General features: G+C 41.9%; 1 pseudogene; it reads left to right on the plus strand.

Annotated features, from left to right (window-relative positions):
* The first annotated feature begins 19,796 nt into the window (after positions 1–19,796).
* On the plus strand, positions 19,797–23,802 carry LOC123157309 (RNA-binding protein L-like; annotated as a pseudogene).
* The last annotated feature ends 497 nt before the right edge of the window (positions 23,803–24,299 follow it).

Raw genomic sequence — 24,299 nt, forward strand, 5'->3', positions numbered from 1 at the left:
ACCATATGTGCATGCTACGGGAATCACAAACTTCAACACAAGCATTCTTTATAATCACCCAACTAGCATGACTTTTAATATCACTACCTCCATATCTCAAAACAATTATCAAGTATCAAATTGATCATAGCATCCAATTCACTTCCTATGATAGTTTTTATTATACCCAACTTGGATGCCTACCATTCTAGGATCAATTTTATAACCATAGCAAATACCATGCGGTTCTAAAAGACTCTCAAAATAATATAAGTGAAGCATGAGAGATCAACAATTTCTTCAAAATTAATCCACTGCCGTGCTCTAAAATATATAAGTGAAGCACTAGAGCAAAAACTATCTAACTCAAAAGATATAAGTGAAGCACATAGAGTATTCTAATAAATTTCAATCAAGTGGGCTTCTCCCAAAAGGTGTGTACAGCAAGGATGATTGTGGTAAACTAAAAAGCAAAGGCTAATATCATACAAGACCCTCCAAGCAAAACACATATCATGTGGCGAATAAAAATATAGCTCCAAGTAAAGTTACCAATGAACGAAGACGAAAGAGGGGATGCCTTCCGGGGGCATCCCCAAGCTTAGGATTATGGCTATTATTGAATATCTTGTGGTGCCATGGGCATCCCCAAGCTTAGGCTCTTGCCACTCCTTATTCCATAGTCCATCAAATCTTTACCCAAAACTTGAAAACTTCACAACACAAAACTCAACAGGAAATCTCATAAGCTCCGTTAGTGAAAGAAAGCAAAACCACCACATAAGGTACTGTAATGAACTCATTATTTATTTTTATTGGTGTTAAACCTACTGTATTCCAAGTTCTCCATGGTTCATACCACTTAATACTAGCCATAGATGCATCAAAATAAGCAAACAAAACACGAAAAACAGAATCTGTTAAAAACAGAACAGTCTGTACCAATCTGTAACCCATGAATACTTCTGTAACTCTAAAAATCCTACCAAAATAGGAAGTCCTGGTAACTTTATCTATTGATCTACAGCAAAAAGAATCAACGCAAAATCACGTTTCTGTAATTTAACAAAACTAATTTCGTGCGTGCAAAGTTTCTGTTTTTCAGCAGAAGCAAATTAGCTATCACCATAGGTTATCCTATAGGTTCTACTTGGCACAAACACTAATTAAAACATAAAAACACATCTAAACATAAGGTAGATGCAAAAATTATTACTAAACAGAAACAAAAACAAAAAACACAAATAAAATTGGTATCATTTAACGCCCCTAGCTAGGCATAAAAGCAAGGATAGATCTAAGTAGTGCTATCTTTGGCACTCAATTCATAAGTAGCACGCATGATAAATTCATAAGGTAATTTAACTTTCTTTCTTGGAAAGTGCTCCATGCCTTTCCTTAATGGATATTGGAATCTAATATTCCCTTCCTTCATATCAATAATCGTGCCAATCATTCTAAGGAAAGGTCTACCAAGAATAATAGGGCAAGAAAGATTGCAATCTATATCAAGAACGATAAAATCTACGGGCACCAAATTTATATTTGCAAAAATGAGAACATCATTGATCCTTCCCATTGGCTTTTTAATGGTGGAATTTGCAAGGTGCAAATTTAAAGAGCAATCATAAAGATCGTGGAAACCTAGAATATCACATAAAGTTTTCAGAATTGTGGAAACACTAGCACCCAAATCACACAAAGCATAACACTCATGATCTTTGATTTTAATCTTTATAGTAGGTTCCCACTCATCATTAAGTTTTCTAGGTATAGAAACTTCCAAATTAAGTTTTTCATCAAAAGATTGCATCAAGGCATCCACAATATGTTTGGTAAAAACTTTATTTTGACTATAAGCATGAGGAGAATTCACAACGGATTGAAACAAGGAAATACAACCTTCTAAAGAAAAATTATCATAATTAAATTCCTTGAAATCCAAGATAGTGGGTTCAATGCTATTTACAGTCTTTACCTCTCCAATCGCACTTTTACCAAATTTAGCATCAAGATCTAAAAACTCCGAATCATTGGGACACCTTTTAACTAAAGTTGACTCATCTCCAGTCCCATTATTATTAAGATTCATATTTCAAAACAAATATCTAATAGGGGACACATCAATAACTTTAAGATCTTCATCATTATTTTCATGGAAACTAGAAGAACATGCCTTTACAAAGCAATCTTTCTTAGCACGCAATATAGCAGTTCTTTTCTTGCATTCATCAATGGAAATTCTCATAGCTTTGAGAGACTCATTGAGATCATGCTTAGGAGGAGTAGATCTAAGTTTCAGAGAATCAACATCAAGCGAAAGTCTATCAATGTTCCTAGCCAAATCATCAACTTTGAGCAATTTTTCTTCAAGCAAGGCATTAAAATTCTTTTGAGAGATCATAAATTCTTTCACACCATTCTCAAAATCAGAGGGAATCTTATTAAAATTACCATACGAATTATTGTAGGAATTTCCATAATTATTAGAGGAATTACTAGGGAATGGTCTAGAATTAAAGTTTCCTCTATAAGCATTGTTTTCAAAACTATTCCTACCAACAAAATTCACATCCATAGATTCATTATTATTCTCAATCAAAGTAGATAAAGGCATATCATTGGGATCAATAGGAGCACTCTTAGTAGCAAACAATTTCATAAGTTCATCCATCTTTCCACTCAAAACATTAATTTCTTCTATAGCATGCACTTCTTTACTAGTAGATCTTTCGGTGTGCCATTGAGAATAATTAGCCATAATATTATCAAGGAGTTTTGTAGCATCTCCTAAAGTGATTTCCATAAACGTGCCTCCTGCGGCCGAATCTAAAAGATTTCTAGAAGCAAAATTCAATCCGGCATAAATTTTTTCTATGATCATCCATAAATCCAAACCATGAGTAGGGCAATTGCGAATCATCAATTTCATTCTTTCCCAAGATTGGGCAACATGCTCATGATCAAGTTGTTTAAAATTCATAATATCGTTCCTAAGAGTGATGATCTTAGCGGGAGGAAAATACTTAGAGATAAAAGCATCTTTGCACTTGTTCCAAGAATCAATACTATTTTTAGGCAAAGACGAAAACCAAACTTTAGCACGATCCCCAAGGGAAAACGGAAATAACTTCAATTTAACAATATCATTATCCGTATCTTTCTTCTTTTGCATATCACACGAATCAACAAAGTTGTTTAGATGGGTAGCGGCATCTTCATTAGGAAGGCTGGCGAATTGATGTTTCATAACAAGATTCAAGAAAGCAGTATTGATTTCACAAGACTCAACATCATTAAGAGGAGCAATCGGAGTACTAAGGAAATCATTATTATTGGTATTGGAAAAATCACACAATTTGGTATTATCTTGCGCCATGGCGACAAGTAATCCAACACACAAGCAAACAAAAAAAGGCAAGCGAAAGAGAGAGGAGAAGATTGGGAAAAAGAGGGCGAATAAAACGGCAAGGGTGAAGTGGGGGAGAGGAAAACGAGAGGCAAATGGCAAATAATGTAAATGCGAGGGAGATGAGTTTGTGATGGGTACTTGGTATGTCTTGACTTGAGCGAAGACCTCCCCGGCAACGGTGCCAGAAATCCTTCTTGCTACGTCTTGAGCTTGCGTTGGTTTTCCTTGAAGAGGAAAGGGTAATGCAGCAATAGTAGCGTAAGTATTTCCCTCAGTTTTTGAGAACAAAGGTATCAATCCAGTAGGATGCTCCTCAAAAGTCCCATGCACCTATACAAACAAACAAAGAACTCGCAACCAACACAATAAAGGGGTTGTCAACCCCTTCACGGCCACTTGCAAAAGTGAGATCTGATAGAGATAGTATGATAAGATAAATATATTTTTGGTATTTTATAATATAGATTAGAAAAGTAAAGATGCAAATAAAAGTAGATTGAAAGCTTATATGATAAAAGATAGACCTGGGGGCCATAGGTTTCACTAGTGGCTTCTCTCAAGATAGCATAAGTATTACAGTGGGTGAACAAATTACTGTCGAGCAATTGATAGAAAAGCGAATAATTATGAGATTATCTAGGCATGATCATGTATATAGGCATCACGTCCGCGACAAGTAGACCGACTCATGCCTGCATCTACTACTATTACTCCACACATCGACCGCTATCCAGCATGCATCTAGAGTATTAAGTTCATAAAGAATAGAGTAACGCATTAAGAAATATGGCATGATGTAGAGAGATAAACTCATGCAATATGATATAAACCCCATCTTTTTATCCTCGATGGCAACAATGCAATACGTGCCTTGCTGCCCCTATTGTCACTGGGAAAGGACACCGCAAGATTGAACACAAAGCTAATCACTTCTCCCATTGCAAGAAAGATCAATCTAGTAGGCCAAACCAAACTGATAATTCGAAGAGACTTGCAAAGATAACTCAATCATACATAAAAGAATTCAGAGGAGATTCAAATATTTATCATAGATAAACTTGATCATAAACCCACAATTCATCGGACCTCGACAAACACACCGCAAAAAGAGATACATCAAATAGATCTCCAAGAATATCGAGGAGAACATGGTATTGAGATCCAAAAAGAGAGAAGAGCCATCTATCTAATATCTATGGACCCGAAGGTCTGTGGTAAACTACTCACAACTCATCGGAGGGGCTATGGTGTTGATGTAGAAGCCCTCCGTGGTCGATTCCCCCTCCGGCGGAGCACCGGCGAAGGCTCCAAGATGGGATCTCGCGGATACAGAAGGTTGCGGCGGTGGAATTAGGTTTTCGTTGGCTCCTTGGATGTTCTCGGGGTACGTGGGTATATATAGGAGGAAGAAGTAGGTCGGTGGCCGCCCGAGGGGCCCATGAGATAGGGGACACGCCCTCCACCCTCGTGGCCGCCTCGGCTGCTTCTTGACTTGCACTCCAAGTCCTCTGGGTCACGTTTGTTCCAAAAGTCACGCTCCTGAAGGTTTCATTACATTTGGACTCCATTTGATATTCCTTTTCTTCAAAACACTGAAATAGGCAAAAAACAGCAATACGGGCTGGGCCTCCGGTTAGTAGGTTAGTCCCAAAAATGATATGAATGTGTAAAGTAAAGCCCATAAACATCCAAAATGGGTAATATAATAGCATGGAACAATCAAAAATTATAGATACGTTGGAGACGTATCAATCAAGCTCAGGTAAGAGGACGAGGTGAAGAAGGTCGACGAGGAGTTATAAACAATCTTAGTGAAAGTAGTTGTCAGTAGTTGCCTATAGCTTGCAGTACTCGGATATGTTAAGTTTGTATCGAAACTCTGTTTAATTTGGATGTTTGCGGCTCTATGCTTGGATCAAATTTGCAATGATCTAGTCTAGTCTAGTTTTGATGTTTTGGTGCCCTATTATAGGCAGTTGTTGGAGCAGTGTTGCCCTATCATAGAGTTGCTATTTGATCATAAAAAATCCATGTCCTAAAACTTACTTTTTTGCACCCTAAAACTACTTTTTGGTGCCCTATAATAGGGTGGTATTGGAGATGCTCTTACTCTTATTTTTCTCTTGGTTTTTGAGGATGGTAAGATCTTCGACGTACATCTCTGACCATACCTTACATGTGAGTAACAAGCATCGCCATAGAAGTATCAGCAAAAAACCCGGAGTAACTGCATGCTACTTTCGTTTCCTTTTGGCAAGGTTTTGCTACTTCAACAACTGATTAGCTAGTAATGCTGACAAGTAGTAGCTAAATCTCAAACACGAACTGCCTTTCTCTCACGACTCACATCCTCAATCTATTGACGCATCCTCTCCATCACTACAGCTATTAGTACTCCCTCTATAAAGAAATATAAGAGCATTTAGATCACTACTTTAATGATCTAAACGCTCTTATACTTTTTCACGAAGGGAGTACTTGACAGGGATCCTCGGGTGACTGAAATACCACACAGGAGGCCGCAACAGTTGCGAGTGCGACAATACGGAGCAACAGGCAGAACTAGGACTCCACGAAGAAATATCACCACACCTAACGATCGTGTGTTCAAAGCATCTTTAAAGGTGATATAGATGTAAAAATAACTAACTTATACATCTTCGAGACCCAAAACCTACCTCCAATAGATGTTGTAGATGCAAAAAAATTACATCACCTACTCCAGCAGATGTAAAATACAACACCTGGATATGGAAATCTGCATCTCTACCTCCACATGATGTAAAACAGTCGGTCACGCGACAACCGCCCAACTGACTTCATTTCACTTCTGCCTATCCCCCCTCCCCCCCCTCCCGGTCCGCCCGGCAGCTACCTGCCTCTGCTATCTCCACCCGCCCATCAATCTCCGACCCCGCCGGTCTATCCCCATCGCCTGTCTCGTTGCCAATTTTATTCGGAGATTCGCCGGAGCTCCAGTTGTTGTGATGTTGTCAACGGCGTATGTGACGCCCCCGATTTAATCGTACACTAATCATGCACGCAAATGTGTACGATCAAGATCAGGGACTCACGGGAAGATATCACAGCACAACTCTAAAACATAAATAAGTCATACAAGCATCATAATACAAGCCAGGGGCCTCGAGGGCTCGAATACAAGTGCTCGATCATAGACGAGTCAGCGGAAGCAACAATATCTGAGTACAGACATAGGTTAAACAAGTCTGCCTTAAGAAGGCTAGCACAAACTGGGATACAGACCGAAAGAGGCGCAGGCCTCCTGCCTGGGATCCTCCTAACTACTCCAGGTCGTCGTCAGCGGGCAGCACGTAGTAGTAGGCACCTCCGGTGTAGTAGGGGTCGTCGTCGACGGTGGCGTCTGGCTCCTGTACTCCAGCATCTGGTTGCGACAACCAGAAAGAAGGGAAAGGGGGGGAAAAAGAGGGGAGAAAGCAACCGTGAGTACTCATCCAAAGTACTCGCAAGCAAGGAACTACACTATATATGCATGGGTATATGTGTAAAGGGCCATATCAGTGGACTGAACTGCAGAATGCCAGAATAAGAGGGGGATAGCTAGTCTTATCGAAGACTACGCTTCTGGTCACCTTCGTCTTGCGACAGGCAGAATAGGGTAGGTCGAAGTCCTCCAAATAGCATCTCCAAGAACATCTCATAGCATAATCCTACCCGGCGATCCCCTCCTCATATCCCTGAGGTAGAGCGACCACCGGTTGTATCTGGCACTTGGAAGGGTGTGTTTTATTAAGTATCCGGTTCTAGTTGTCATAAGGTCAAGGTACAACTCCAAGTCGTCCTGTTACCGAAGATCACGGCTATTCGAATAGATTAAACTTCCCTGCAGGGGTGCACCACATAACCCAACACGCTCGATCCCATTTGGCCGGACACACTTTCCTGGGTCATGCCCGGCCTCGGAAGATCAACACGTCGCAGCCCCACCTAGGCAAAACAGAGAGGCCAGCACGCCGGTCTAAACCTAAGCGCACAGGGGTCTGGGCCCATCGCCCATAGCACACCTGCACGTTGCGAGGGCGGCCGAAAGCAGACCTAGCCTAGTGGCGTTCCAGTCCAATTCGGCGCGCGCCGCTCCGTCGCTGACGTCTGAAGTGCTTCGGCTGATACCACGACGTCGGGATACCCATAACTACTCCCGCGTAGATGGTTAGTGCGTATAGGCTCGTAGCCGACTCAGATCAAATACCAAGATCTCGTTAAGCGTGTTAAGTATCCGCGAACGCCGAACAGGGCCAGGCCCACCTGTCTCCTAGGTGGTCTCAACCTGCCCTGTCGCTCCGCCACAAAGTAACAGTCGAGGGCCGTCGGGAACTCAGGCCCACCTCTACCTGGATGGAGCCACCTGTCCTTTCAGCCCCCTCGTCAGAATCACTTGCGGGTACTCAATGAGCTGACCCGACTTTAGTCACCATCTGTATAGTATGTATGTATGTATAGTATATACCCGTGATCACCTCCCAAGTGATCACGGCCCGATAGTATAGCAAGGCAGACTGACAAGAATGTAGGGCCAATGATGATAAACTAGCATCCTATACTAAGCATTTAGGATTGCGGGTAAGGTATCAATGACTGTAGCAGCAATGACAGGCTATGCATCAGAATAGGATTAACGGAAAGCAGTAACATGCTACACTACTCTAATGCAAGCAGTATAGAGGAGAATAGGCGATATCTGGTGATCAAGGGGGGGGGCTTGCCTGGTTGCTCTGGCAAGAGAGAGGGGTCGTCAACTCCGTAGTCGAACTGGGGCGTCAGCCTCGTCACGGGGTCTACCGAAGAGAAGAGGGGGGGAGAAACAGTAAATACATAGTAAGCAAGTGCATAACAGGATAACAGGCAGAGCTAGACGTGTTCTACGCGGTAGGAGGTGATACCGGTGAAGGGGGAAAGCATCCGGGAAGTATTCCCGGGGTTCCGTGTTTTCGGGCAGAGGAGACGGAGGGGGGGGGAAAGTTGCGAGTTCGATAGGTTAGGGGGGTGTGGCGGACGAACGGGTTGCGTATCCGGAATCGTCTCGTCGTTTTGAGCAACTTTCATGTTGAAAATAATTTAATCCGAGTTACGGATTAAAAGTTATGATTTTTTAAAGATTTTATTAATTTCTGGAATTTAATTATTTATTTAATTAATTCGAAAAAATGTATTTATGACGTCAGCATGATGTCATGCTGACGTCAGCAGTCAACAGGGGTTGACTGAGTCAACCCTGACAGTGGGTCCCGCATGTCATTGACTCATAACTAACTAACTAAATTAATTAATCTAATTAGTAGATTAGTCAGGTTAATTAAATGATTAATTAGTCTAATCAGGATTAATTAAGTTAATTAATTCTTTAATTAATTTATTAATATTTTAATTATTTTAATTATTTTTTTATTTTTTTATTTTTTTAAATCTTTTTTTTTAATTCTTGTTCTAGGGCGTGGGCCCCGTTTGTCATGGGCCCAGAGGGGCCTTTGCGGGTGTGCGGGTTACGGGCGTCACCCGAACAGGCGGGGGCGCTCGGCGCTACGGGCGCTAGCCCATTTGGGCGCACGCCCAGGTTACCAGGGAGGCGCCGGCCATGGCGGGGTGCCGGAGCAGCACGGCAAGGGGGCGGGCACGCGCGGTGAACGGCGCCCGCAACGGAGCCGCAGGGCTGCACAGCGGAGGGAGAGCGGCGGCAGGGGGGCGGCCAAGGCGTGGCCATGGCATAAGCGCACGGGAGGCGTCGGGGCGTCGTGGCGTGCGGTGGAGCGCGGCCAGGGGAGGCGCCGAACATAGTGGTGGGCAGCAGTAGCAGAAGAAGGCGCGGCCGGAGAACCCGGAGCGCGGGTGAGTGCGAGCTCACCGGGGGCTGGCCGCGACGGGGCACGTGAGGGCGAGCGCCTGGGCGCGGGGACGGTGCGGTTGGTGAGTGAGACGAGTTCAGCACGGGGGGAGAGGGAGCACGGGGTGGTGCTCACGTTCGATGCAGGGAAGGGGCGGCGTGGCTCGACGGCGTCCGGCGAGGAGGAGGATGGGGACAGGCGGCGAGCTGGTGCGGATCCGGCGACGAGGACGGGGCGCCGAGCGGCTTCGGGTCGGGCAGCGCCGCGTGGAAGGAGAGGGCGCGCGGGGTCGAGGTGGTGGCGGTCGGCGGGGCGCGGACGACGGCGAGCTGCGACGCGGCGACGGGGGCGTCAGCTGCCGTCGGGGGGGAAAGAGGCGAGGTCGGAGGGGGGGGTCGCGCCGGGGCGGCGGGCGTTCAAGCCCGATCCCGATTGGATCGGGGAGAGGGAGAGTGGGGGCGCGAGTGGGGGGGGAAGTGGGGTGTCGGGCTAGGGTTCGGTCGCCCAGGGGGTTATGGGGGAGGGGGGAACCGGGGTGGGCCGGCCTGGCCGGTTGGGACGTGGGGCGGCCTGGTGCGGAGGCCAGCTGGGCCGCTCGGCCCAGCGTGGGGGGGGGGGTGTTTCTATTTTTATGTTTTTTTAGCTTTGTTTTCTGTTTTCTTTTCTTTATCTATTTTCTTTTCTATTTTATTCTTTTAACTTTTGTTTTATAAAATATAAATACAACTCCTAAATTAATGTTATAATTTATCCTACTGCCCCAAAAAGTTTGACACCTAATAAAAATAGTTTGCATTATTATTAATTATAAAAGGCATTTAATTAATTGTCACAGCTGCTGTTTTAATTACTCTAGAGCCTTTAACATATTATAAAATTGTGGTTTCCCCACAATAATTACCTGTGCATTATTTTGTTCACTCCGAACATTTTAGTGTTAAAATTTGAAGACTTTTATTGTTTGCCTAATTTTGAATTTGAATTTGAATCGGTTTCGAACTAACTGGAGATTAGCAGCTATAAACGAGGTCACGTGGCATCATTAGCAGAGGATCACTGTAGCTTAATTACCCGGACGTCACAGCGTAGTCATGGACGCGTTGGCGCTTCTGGTAGTCACGACCCGCCACCGGAGCTAGGGGAGCCACGCGACGCCGCCTGCCCGCATGTGAAGTCCCCTTGCTGTGAGACTTGATGAACTTCAGAAAGACTGGAGTACTGGAAATGGAACGGCGAAAGAACCGCCTTTTTCATTATTTGTTTGTTGTATTGTGCAAGAACTTTATTGTATTTCTGTTGCATTTGATGTTGTGGATTTAATGAATTATGTAATTATTTGATATTGTGGACAAGCGAAAATTTTATGTTTTAATTTGATATGTTTTTATTTCAAATTGTGCAGTTGTATAGTGGTTGTAGATAGTCGCGCGGTCGGCCGCTAGTTTTTTACATCTTCAATATGCATCATCTATTGGAGTTCAACTTTTACATCACCAATACACATCATATGTTCAAGTTGCCTCTTTTTTGGAGATGTAAAATGCACTTTTTGATCATGTAAATTATACAACACCTAGTTTTACAACTCCAAATTTGCATCATCTATTGAAGATGCTCTAACATATATAGACAAATGAGCTACTCGTTCTAGCAAGATAACTCAATATGGAGTTGATTCCATAGACTATGGATCTTCATTTGCGTAGGTGGTGTATATGTATCTAAAGACCAAATCCCCCCACAAAAGATGTAAATAGCCAATAAAAGACATGACAAGTAATATAACAACAAGTAAAGGCAGCAATAAACCACAAGTCACAACGGACGCTCTATTGCTCTAGCAGCATCTCACCCAAATGGTTCTGTTGAGAGGAAAATGAATCAACTGTCTCTTATTCCATTGATGATCACATTATATATACAAGGGAACAAACGCGAACGAAGAGGTGTTTCCATTCACAGGGGCGTGAGAGTGGGTCACGGCGGTTGCTGAAACAACCGTACGCGATATTACATAGGGAGGATTATCCCTTTAATTAATTCCTAACACTCCCCCTAATCCTTCCTTGTGCTTGCGATCGACCATCCTTGGAATAGTCTCCTCCAAAAACCCTATGGGAAAAATATGAGGAGTATAGTGTTTGATGTGTTGCCAAAACTCCTTCAAATCCAGTAGGAAAAATAAGGAGAAAATGATGCAACATATAATGATTATTGTATGTTTAACTCAATATGAGAAAAACCCATGGGATTAAAAGAACAATAAATATGTCGTATATACTTTCCTAAAAAACCCGGTGGGGAAAACAGAAAGTACGACATATGATCTTGTGTTGATATTACCTCATTAAAAACCTTTATGAGAACCTATAAAGTAAACTTATGAAGGGAAAAAGAGTATAATATGATGCTTTTAACAGGAACAATTCAGGAAGATACCCCCCCCTGATTCTTGCATATTCCGAAGTCGTCATATGCCAATTCCATGAACACATTTCTGGGACATAGAAGTTGGTAGAGACATGGTGAAAAAATCAGTCGCATGATTTGACTTGCAAGATATGCAATACATTGATATTGCTTATTATGTAATCTGTTTGCATCCGGGCAAGACAAGAAACATTATCGTTGAGATAATAGTAAGTGGATGTAGCCATGAGGTCTGTTTCGAAGACTTTATGAGAGGGCTACCACACCTACTAGGAACACTGAGCTTGTCTACAATCTAACATAGTGGGGATCTGACCGATGTATCCAATGATATCGTTGTTCACATTTCTGTGAAACTGAAAAACCAGGACAAGATGTTTGATGCCTTGGAGATATCAAAAAATATTCTTGAGTACCAACCAATTGTGTTTGGTGGATCCAATGGCATAATAGAACGTTGAGTCTCAATATCTCATTTCCATCATCTCTTGGTCTAAATAGATCTTTCTCTACGTCTAGAGAATGAACTACCATGAGAGTTATGGATGGATAAGATTTGTCCACAGTTAATTTCTCCAATATATTATGTATATAGACAACATAATATAGCATAATGTATGAATGAAGGTGCTAAATTTGTAGTAACAAGCGGTATTTTGGTTTACCCAAATCCTTCATTTTAACTCTATCATTTAGATGATTACATGTGTCTTCATTGCAGACACAAACATGGATAATCATCATTGTAGGAGTAATCTTTGTGTATAAGGATCTCACTACATCAGTTGTACCATATGTACCGACAATAATAAGTCGTATGGTGACTCACTGATTTTACACAATGTATGTTGCATTTTGTATTTTGATTCAGAATTGAGGTTCCGCCAGGAACCATCTATATCTGAATCTAGTGATCTACATGGATATGTAATCACTACATCTATCAATTGCAGAGATAGATGATTTTGAACTGCCAATGATATAAGTTATCGGAATGAGATTCCACCTCTAGAGAATAGTTGGGTATCTGCGTGAACCCTTGTGCTACAATACTTGCTCTTTGTTTCACCACCTCATTATTCTCAATTCTATTTCCAGAAGAAAACTGGTGTAACCTTCCCATTATTGAGCAAGATCATTTCTACCTAGATCATACCCTTTGCTTGAGTTCAGTCTAAGTGTTGTTCACACTTTGCCATGACCATGGTCTTTGGTTCTGAATCATTTGAAACGTTTTTTGCAATCTAGTTGAGAAATGTATGTCAAAAATTATAGAATTCCGGTTATATGATTCTCCAGAATCTATATATCAATATATAGTTGATGTAAATATCGTTACTCATGGTGACTGGTCGCGATTTCCCAATGCAATTGAGTTGGGCATTCTTATGTCCAGGTCATTTTGTGCACTTAACCTGGGTTGGTGGAGGTTTCCCGTCCACTGGGTGCATACTACCCATTAGGTGTCTATCAACGTGAAGTTGACTTGCATTTACTGATTCATGGGCCTTGATATCCTTGCTTGCAAGAAGCTGAATCCTGGTGTACTTTTGCCATACATCTCCCCCTGTTGCTTCGAACAGGGCGTGTTGTGGTTGGTATCTTCACTCTTTCTGACACCCTTATAGTCAGTAAATGCATTTGGCAGGTTATTTGCAACGTGTTGCAAACCTTCTGAATGCATGGTTTAGATCTTTGAGTACGTGGAATTGAGGCAGAAATGTGTTAAACACTCCACTAATTTCCTGGCATTCTTTATGGTACTTGAAATCCCCCCTAATGCCTGGAAATATTCCTCATGAATCAGCATACTGGCCTTGAATAACTCCATATGCGAGGGGCTCGAGGTATTAACAGAAATACAGTTATTCCTCACATAGATCCCAACTATATGTTGAGGGGCCAATGATGTATGCCAGGTGGTGATATCAGTATGCAACCGAATTACCGCATATAGGAAATACTTGGTAGATATCCACATATCAAATATAGAGGGGAATGATATTATGCAGTTCTGTCATGAGCGTGTAAAACTGCATGACTCCAACGTAAAATTGGTAAGTTGCAATTCCAAAGTAAAGATAATGCAATGGCTTAACTCTTTGGATAGGATTCTACCAAAATTCTAGTCATTAGGACCAATTGCTAAACTTCCATCCAAGGGCCATAGAGAAGGCACTCAAGGAGAATTCTGAAATGTTGTCCATTCGATTTGCTTGAAATCGATGTCAAGATAATGAGCCAATGGTTTCGTGTGAATAAAGCGCACACTTAAGACCATCATATAGATATGTCTTTTAGAACCATGGAATATCTGAATAGTCTAGTAAATGGATGGGAAGGGCCACTTACCTCAACTTGATGCATTCAAGGAGTCTAAGCGGTTTAGCGTAGACTTTAAGGTGTGCGAGCCTTAAAATTGGCTTCCCTGTGTCACTTGTAGTGCAAATAAAATCCAAATGTTGTTAGAATTTAGTATCATAATAATCATAAACTATTGGAATTGTTGATAGTTTCGGTTTCAACCCAATGTCTCGATGACCAAGGTGAGTATTTCAACTTTGTCATGTACAAGACACTCTGGAAAACTATCTCATACGCAACATGTGCTACGGGTTGTGGCGTATGTGTAGTACAATCCAGATGATACATAGAGAATGTGCTTGTCATATTCGTTGCATATGGTAAAGAGAAGTTATTTGTCTTTGTTGTCATCATAAGTTTCGCTATGGAAACTATTTTTGACGGATACCTCCATACTTTAGTAGGGTACGAGTTAAACCTGGGGAGCAATAAAGCATAAAGCATCCTGATGTTACTCGAGTACCCACAAGGATAGTAAATATGACTCGAGTTGAGCCAACAAATACCTCACTGCGTCTAGCGATTTTAAAATATCTCCTTTCTCTCAATGAGAGTGGAAACATTGGACTTCCCTGAGTATAGAGTTTGTGGTGCATATGTCCACAAGACACACATCATTTTTCATCCGATTGACTCCCGTAGAACTCTGTTTATAGACATGAAGATTCTTAATATGGAAATCACTGTCAGATATATAGAATACAAATGTATTTGTATCAAAGTGTTGATACAATATATTGTGCTATACAATATATAATGACAACAATACTTATGTTGTTGTTACAACATCGTAAGTGGGCATTAATTATATTGACCACTCAGGAGATTGAAAGACTATCCATAGTCTCTAAACATGTCGGTTGAGGCATATTCAACCATCACATTCTCCATGCCCATAGGGTCCCGTCACAGCTGGTGATGTCGGATTGAAGGTTGAAGTAAGATTCAAACCTTTGCCCTTGAGGTTCATTGTATCCTAGGAATTGCTGATATAGAATAACCAAATGCTAAGATCTGAATCTAATGCCTTATGATATATATAAGACAGCATTTTTCTATTAGCTGTGTGATCCTGACCAGAGGTGAATTCAGGATTGCACACATTATCCCACAAGAGCGATCATGATGTCCATGGCCCAGATAGGACAGTGGTGGCCATTGGGGGCGAATGCCTCAAACTCTATAGCCATATATTACCTCTATGGGTAAACCAGTGATAATTAATTTAAAACCCGTAAATTAAAGACCATCATGGTTGATGTTGTAATGAACTTAGCAAAATCAATGGGTATTCTAAGAAGTTATCTTGAAACCATTAATGTAAATCTCAAATTGCTAAATATGGCACCTTGAAGATAATCTCCAAAATGGAGTAGATCACGCAGCACTAGAGAGTATAATATGATGAAATCAGTAGATACTCACTCGTAATGCCTTATGTCTTGACTTAGTAAATGTGTCGGAGAGCACTTTGTAAAGCAATTATAATGTCAAAATAAAAAAATATAGGCTTTAACAGTAGTCATGGATAATCTGCGTAGGCAGTAGATCTATATGATTACCTCGTGATCCCAAGCATCAATTTGAAGAAATCACTTTGAATTTTGCATCTGTATTTACAAGAAATTAAAAATCTCAGTATCAAATAGAAGTATTAATCTCAACATGTGTTTAACGTGAAAATTGATACATCATAGAAATATTCCGGAATACATTGTACTCAACAGAAAAACAATACTGTAGAAGTACTTAATTTATCTTTGCAAGAGATTAAAAATCGCAACTGCAAATAGATGTAATTAATCTCGACACGTGTTAAACGTGAAGATATATAACATCAATTTAGGATCTAGAATACATTGATATTTAACAAAAGACAATACTAGATGTACTGATTTTAACAGTTTAAAGTGAAAACTTCACCATCGCTTAAAGATACTGTTAAAGCACAAATCAACTAAAAGTTAAAATTTGCTAGACGGCATGTTTTAGCCACTAATGAGCCATGGCTTAATTACCACCCACATGCGCATGGGAAAACTTTGTTTTTGCCACTCTAGCTTTTGCCAACTTTGCTTATGCCACTCTAGAATATCATCTCTCACTTTTGCCACTCCTAGCTTTCGATAATATATCGCAAATGCCATTCTGTTACACATCTGTTAGTTGACTGTTTATTCTATCTAGTTGACCAGGAGAAGAGCTGTCAGTATTTGTAAAAATGACACAGGTTGCCCCTACTGACTTGTGGGGCCACTTTGTAAGTGACACAAACAGAGAATATACACACACAGGTCCAACCACACCACACACACACCCGTTCCCTAAAAAAAGAATGACCTAGGCTGCATCCACCAGCCGCACCACAGACGGGCCGCATCCACCAGCCGCGCCCGCATCCATGCCACGGCGTCCTCCTGCCCGCCGCCGCCGTCGCGGCCACACTCCGCCGCCCGCCGCCGCTGCATCCACGTCCCCTCCGGCCTCCCTTCCTCCGGCCTCGCTGATGGATCACGCCTCTCAGGTCCCCCCACCACGGCGCCCTGCTCCGACCTCGCCGATCCATGGCGCACCTCCGCCCTCCCCTCTGCGGTGCCCATCTTCGGCCTCCCTCACCGACGCGGTCCGCAGCAGCGGGCTTGGTTCCTCTGCTCCAGCCTCCCTCCCCGACGTGGTCCGTAGCAGCGGGTTTGGTTCCTCTGCTCCGGCCTCCCTCCCCGACGCGGTCCGCACCAGCAATGGCCCATCCTCTACACCGGCCTCCCTCCTTGACATTGTCCGCACCAGCGACCCCCCTTCCTCTGCCTTCAACAACTCACACAGGATGGAGGGAGCCGCGCCATCGGCCATGGCGGCAGGGGCGCCACAGAAGACCTCGAACCTGCTGGTTCCTCTTCCTGATGGGCAAGTTTTCAACTCCTCACGTTTGATGTAGCATCTGATCTACTAGAAATAGACATCTTTTTGTGCTAGAAATAGATTTCCTTGTATGCTCATGCTGGTTCATTTGTGTTCGGTTCATGGGGCATATTGGCTGGTGGTTTGTGAGATGCCACTGCTAGTTTGTTGGGATTGCAAGTCTGGTTCTCTGTTTGTGAGACGCGCCGTCGGATGTCTAATTTGAATGCATCAGTGAACACTAGATCAGTAGATCATTTAAGTAAATAACCTATGTTCTGGCAGCATTTAAGTAAATCACTAGATCAGTAGATCATTTAAGTAAATCACCTATGTTCACATAACCAAAGCACTAGATCAGCAGTAATGTTCCTCACTTCATTTTTGTTGCTGCCCTTCTGTAAATTAATGCCCTTGTGAATTGTTGCTTTTCAATGTGCTTGCATTCACTGATGTCAAATTTCTGTCAATGTAGGTCAAACATGCCACCTTATAAGCTGATTGTGACATATGGGGCACGTTCTTACAAGAATTACAAGGGCGAGGAGTGCATTGTCTCTTCTTGGAGCTGGGACATTCATGTAGAGAGGCTGACTAGTTACGATCAACTTGTGGGGCTCATGCAGAGTAAACTCCAGCAAAGGACATACCCAAGGTCATACTGGAAGAGTTAACTCAAAATTCTCAGTATGAGTATGAGATACCTGAGGAGAACTTGGCAGGGCAAGAAAGATGCATTGAGAGAATGGCTAATGGTCAGATTTGAAATAAGAGCTAAAATAGCGGAGAAATTTGCACGCAGACATCTACAAATTCTGCCAAGGATCACCAACATGATGAACAATAGATCAAGGGGGGTTGTGCTAGTTGGGATCTCTAGAAGTGATGACTGCAAAGCGGAGGTCACTATAAAGATCCATGGATATAATTGGAAGCATTGTGTAGATTTGGAGAAGTGGGAATGCTCTTGTAGGTGTTGGCAAGTAACCGGACAACCTTGCCTACATGCCATTGCATTCATCACAAGTATTAGAGGAGGTCGAGAGATAGATGACTATGTGCATGAGTACTACTCTGTGAAATCATTCAGCAATGCATATGCAAAAAATGTGCCCACCATGACCGATAAGAAACAATGGCCAGTGGTCGATGTTGGGTTCAAATTGCACCCTCCTGTACTGAAAAAGGCTGCTGGTAGACCTAGGACACAAAGGATAAAGTCAGCCTTTGAAAGCATATCAAAGAGAAGACACAAGTGCCCAGAATGCAAAGAACTTGGGCATTTGTTGAAGACATGTCCAACACTTCATCCCGAACGCAAGACAAGAAACAGGTACTTTCTAGCAAAGAATTGTACATTCAAAATTTAAATGCAAAGAAATGTATAGTCTAACTAAATTTCTCTATCTCAAATCTGTTAGGAAAAGAAAAAATGTTGAGCCAGTAGACATCAAAGACGCAGAAGCTATTTCCATAGATGCTGAGACTATGGGCACTACAAGGTTAATATTCTTTGTTTTGCTTCCAATAATCCATAATGGTCTAATTTTGTCTATTATAAATATGCATTTTGCTTACTCTGGTGCGTCTAATTATGTTTCAAACAAGCCAATGCATAGAAGTCTATTTTGCCTATTTAAATATGCATCTCAACACTTATTTGCATTCATTCTCAGTGCTGAAAATGGTTCTACAAACAAGAGAAGAGGTGGTAAAAGGGCAAAGTCTAGCCCAATTCTTGAAGCATCTAAGAAGACTTCTGCTACCCATGATAGCCCAGCAAAGAACACAAGAAGCAAATGTCCTCCGTCGAAGAACACAAGAAGCAAAAAATGTCCTTCGGCGAAGAGCACAAGCAAAAAGAAGCTGTGAACCTTGCTGTTTAGGATGATGCGCAACTACATTTATTTTGTGGAGCACTATGCATATGTGAACCTTGTTGTTTAGCTGATGATGTTGCTAGACTTGGCTGTACTATGTCTCAACTTGTGTGGAGCTGCTTTTGGGGTGGTCCATATGCATGTGAACCAGCTGTTTAGATTAGATGATGGATTTGATTTCCATGAAGTATTTTGTTGATATTTAGAATGCCTTAACCTCTTTACTATGATGTTGGTCATGATGTTATTATTGCACTTCTCATCTAAATATCCTGTCATTATGTGTGATGGTTAAATTTCCAAAGAGGTCATGCCAAAATTTCATCTTTACTATGCTACTGGTCATGATCTTATTAATGTGCATACTTCTCATCTAAATATTGTGCAACTATGTGTGATGGTTAGATTTTTAAATAGGTCATGCCAAAATTTTCTCTTTACGGCGGTGTTGGTCATGATCTCTAAATATTGTGCAATTATGTGTGATGGTTAGATTTTCAAATGTCAACCAAAATGTCCTCTTTAGTATGCTGCTGGTCATGGCGTTAATATAATGGCAAAAGCAATAGTTGAATAAAACGAGAGTGGCAAAAGCAAAACAAATTAATTGGGGGCAATCTGGTCTTTTCTCTGCTCTGTTTGGTCAAAACGTCCATTGACCTAACAGAATGACATTTGTGATATATTTATCGAAAGCTAGGAGTGGCAAAAATGAGAGATGAAATTCTAGAGTGGCATAAGCAAAGTTGGCAAAAGTTAGAGTAGCAAAAACAAAATTTTCCTCATGCGCATATGCCATGTGAAGGGCATGTGCGGCAGCCGACGATCTGGTCAACCAAACAGACAAGGAAACAAATAATAATGCTTTTTTAAACTAATAACTAATCTCCCTCCTGATTTTTATGGGGTGGGGCCTCTTGTTTTCCTTAATCTCCGATCAAAACCCACCTTTATGTAAAAGAATATATCCTTTTGTACGCGTAGCGTTACCACATCCCAATCTCTTCCTGCCCCCTCTCCGCGCCAGGGTTCATCGTCCCAGCCGCCATGATGCCCCAGCCGCAGCCCGGCGTCGCCGCGCCGCAGTGGGGCGCCATCCCACCGCCCATGCCGCCGCACCAGCTCCCGGCCCCGCAGATGTGGGGCCAGCCGCTGCAGCCCCAGCAGGTCGCGTATGGGCAGGCGCAGCCGCCTCCCCAGGCCGCGTACTACGGCCGGCCGGCTGTCCCGACGCAGGCGCCCGCTGGGCCCAACGAGGTCAGGACACTCTGGATAGGGGATCTGCAGTACTGGATGGACGAGAACTACGTCTACAATTGCTTCGCGAGCACCGGCGAGGTATGTGCCTCTCGCTCTCCGGTGCCATCTCCTCAGAATCCTCTGTATAATTGGTTCAATATGTCGATGTGGATTTGCCAGTGATTTTTCGTGGGGCCGTGGGTGACGCTTGATGCAAACACGAATACGTATCCGTGATTGATGTAATACACGTTGTGTCTGGTCTCCAAACTACTGTTATTCTTCAGCTAACTGTTTATACTTTCTGAAAAGCAACTTGAGCCATGGGATCAGGCTCAGTTTTTTTTCCTTGGTTCTGTTATTGGTTGTTACGCTTATCTGTTTCACAGTATAAGCTGAAACAACATTATAGGAATGACTGCGGCCAAGGTATTCTGCGAAACTGAGTTGCTTTTCTATTGTAACTGGTTGATTGATGTTGTAACTAGTTGACTGATTCAGATTTGTGATTATTTATCATCATGTGTTCTGCAAATTATACTCTCAGTTTGTGTCTATCGTTTACACACAGTATATTGATCTTTCGTATTGTCCTCTTTAATTTGTAGGTGCAATCTGTGAAGCTGATTCGTGACAAGCAGACTGGACAACTTCAAGGTTATGGCTTCATTGAATTCACAAGCCATGCTGGCGCTGAAAGAGCTCTTCAGACATTCAACAGGGCAATGATGCCAAATGTTGAGATGGCATACAGATTGAAACTGGGCGACTGCTGGTGAAAAACGTGATGATGGCGCTGATTACACAATATTTGTTGGTGATTTGGCTGCTGATGTCACAGACTACGTATTGCAAGAGACATTTAGGGTACAGTACCCCTCGGTTAAGGGTGCAAAAGTTGTAACGGATAAACTGACAATGCGCCCAAAGGGCTATGGCTTTGTGAAATTTGGTGATCCTACAGAGCAAACTCGTGCAATGACTGAAATGAATGGGATGCTCTGTTCTTCGAGGCCCATGCGTATTGGACCAGCTGCAAATAAGCAAAAAGCAACTGGAGTTCAAGAGAAAGGTAAGCACTAAATCCTAGTTGGCTAGATTTAATTTGTTTTAGCTGCGTTTTAAAGATTATTACATTTGCATTTGACTTGTAATTGATTTTATCTGTTCATTTTGTCCTTAGTTGTCCTTGCAGTTACTTGTTGGATTAGCCTTCTGTGGTTCAGTTTCCTTTATTACTAGTTGAAAATGTATCGAAGCTTGGCTTGAGCAATAAGTTTGTAGATCCACAACATTTCCTTCGTGAATTCGGATCATTTAATAGTACATTAGGATTCTGAAGTATACTCATAAAACTCCCATTGTGTCGAAGCAGGATACCAACAGGCTCTCTACGACTGACATGAACAGCATTACATATCTTGTGTAATGCGTGGCCTCTGTTAGGTCAGTGTTAATCGTTTATGTCCTAAATTTGAACCTGGTTCGTTTGGTATCCAGTACTTCCTTTCCAGTTTGGTTCCTTCCACGTACTTGTTTTATCTCTTCCTGTATCTTCAATTAAAGCTGTCTCTTGAAGTTCACAACATTCACCGGTCGTAGGATCTGTGGCAGAACATGTATAGTGTAATGTCTTGTAAAACAGTTATGGGATTGAGTAGTCCCAACATGGGTTTAGTTGTACACATTTCTTAGGAATGGTTAGAACCTTTTGTACCCGAAGGCTCTTTGTGCTAAGTTTATCCAAGAAATCGTATATGATAAAAGCACACGCACACATAACGTAAGTTTTGGAGTCGTGACATTTCTATATGCTACACATAATGAAATGTTTGGAGCTGTGACATTTTTATATGCGTGCCTGGTTGTTTAGTTTGTTAGCCGATTGTTTGCACCTTGTGATTCTATTTCCTTGCAACTGTATTAGTTAGCTTTGTCAAATTGAGATTTGGCGTCACAGCTAGTTGTTGAGTTCTGGTGTTTGTTTATTTGCTAATCAGCTTATTCTGGGGCCTGATGTTGCAAACACTCAGCTGTCCTGTTTGTCTTTCTGGATTTGAGGTTCAAAGCTTGTTGAGATATTTTGAGCACTAATAATGACTTGAGTAGCTTTATGAACAACTTCATTTTTTGGACATACATTGGTTTAAGAGCAACTCTAGTAGAGTCGCCATATTAGCCCGATTTGCCATAATAACTGTTCGTATGGCAATTTTTGTTGAAAAAGTGGGTCTAGCAAAATCGCCATCCCGTGCTCCATCGGCATCTTTTTTGGAGGCTGCTGCAAGCTAGGTTTGCAATTGTTGGGTCCTGCAAGTTCCATTGATTGCACTGATCAGCAGGCATTTTAACATATCATTAATTATTTTACTTGCGTAGTCCTCAAGTTGGCCTGATTAATTTTCAAAAGCAAACTCTGAAATTTAATATATGTTAATAGTTTATTATCCGTCTTCTCATTATTAGTTCTTTTGGCTGTTGAGTAGTTGTCCAAGGACCGAAGAATGATACACTATCTACAAGAATTACACTTTCGTCATTGCAATCTTGCAGTGTTATTTTGTTCTGATGTTCGGTGTAGTAGAAGTTGTAATTCATTATGCTTGATACTGCGGTATATAATTGACCTACTTATTGCTAGCTAGAATGTGTGAAGCGTGACATGGCATTTGTATGAACAATTGCATTTACCAAGCATTCCTTTTCAAGTCAATTAAAAATTTATTAACCTGCAGGGCATAATTATCCATATATTTGTTTTTCAGTTCAATATCCCTCAAGCCTGATAGTATATCTTTATTTGTGTTTATTTGCAGTACCAAGTTCTCAGGGGGTTCAGACTGACAATGATCCTAGCAATTCCACTGTGCGTTCTTTGTTCTGTTTCCTTGAATGCAAGCAACTAGCCTGCTGATTGGTTATGTTTGATAGATCATCTATCTTTGGTGAATGCAGGTATTTGTTGGTGGCCTTGAGCCCAACACCACTGAGGATGTGTTAAAACAACTTTTCACTCCATATGGAGAAGTCGTCCATGTTAAGATACCTGTTGGCAAAAGATGTGGTTTTGTTCAATATGCTAGCAGGTTCACTATTTTACCCTAGTTTCGTGGTACCAATCAGTATATTCATTTAAATTCTAAGCAGTCTGTTACTGTAAAATTCAGATCCTCTGCAGAGGAAGCCCTGCTAATGCTGCAAGGTACCATGATTGGAGGGCAGAATGTGAGGCTTTCATGGGGTCGGAGCCCTTCAAACAAACAAGTTCAGGTGATTTCATCTCTCACATATTGGACTTGTTTTCATTACCCCTCCAATCAATTGAAGCTATACATTTTCAGTCTCAACAGGACTTCAACCAGTGGGGTGGTGCTACTGCTAATGCTGGCTACTATGGCTACGGACAAGGCTACGGGGCTTATGGATATGCTATTCAACCTCAGGACTCTAACATGTATGGGTATGGGAAATATGCTGGCTACCCAAACTATGCACCACAAGTAGCACAACAGCCGCAGCAGGAACCGGTAAAATCTTCGTTAATTGTAGATGCCGTCTGACTTAGGACAGTCATGTTATATGGACACCATCCTGTTACATCAGCATATGCAGCTTGAATGGTAGATTTTTTTTTGCTTGTTTGGCATGGCTGGGATATAGATACCAAATCATTTATTGGTTTATTAAAAGAATCGACTATATTAAGGAAAAATAAATCCATCTCTTGTATTGGTATGATGAAGCGGCTTGCAGAATTACCACTGGACACAACTGGCTCATAAATACTCCCTGCGTTCCTAAATATAAGTCTTTGTAGAGATTTCAAAGCGGACTGCATACGGAGCAAAATGAGTGGATCTACACTCTAAAGTATGTCTATACATCCGTATGTAGTCCTTATTAAAATCTCTCAAAAGACTTATACTCCCTCCGTAAAGAAATATAAGAGCGTTTTTAGTGATCTAAACGCTCTTATATTTTTTTATAGAGGGGAGTATTTAGGAACGGAGGGAGTAATTGAGTAATTGAGTAGCCAGGTTGAAGAATTAAATCGTGAACCATGGCGAAGACACGCTTTCTCAGAGTCAGACTCCTAATAGGCGATAAGATCTCTTGTACTCTGTGGTAGTGTTCCATTTTACCATTATCTACTACGTTTTCGGTACCATGAACATGAATCCATACCATTTTACAGCATTACGTTAGCACCTGCTAGTCCTATTAACATTTGTATGTGCA

The sequence above is a fragment of the Triticum aestivum genome, chromosome 7B, assembly GCF_018294505.1.
Source record: "Triticum aestivum cultivar Chinese Spring chromosome 7B, IWGSC CS RefSeq v2.1, whole genome shotgun sequence".
Classification (NCBI taxonomy): Eukaryota; Viridiplantae; Streptophyta; class Magnoliopsida; order Poales; family Poaceae; genus Triticum; species Triticum aestivum.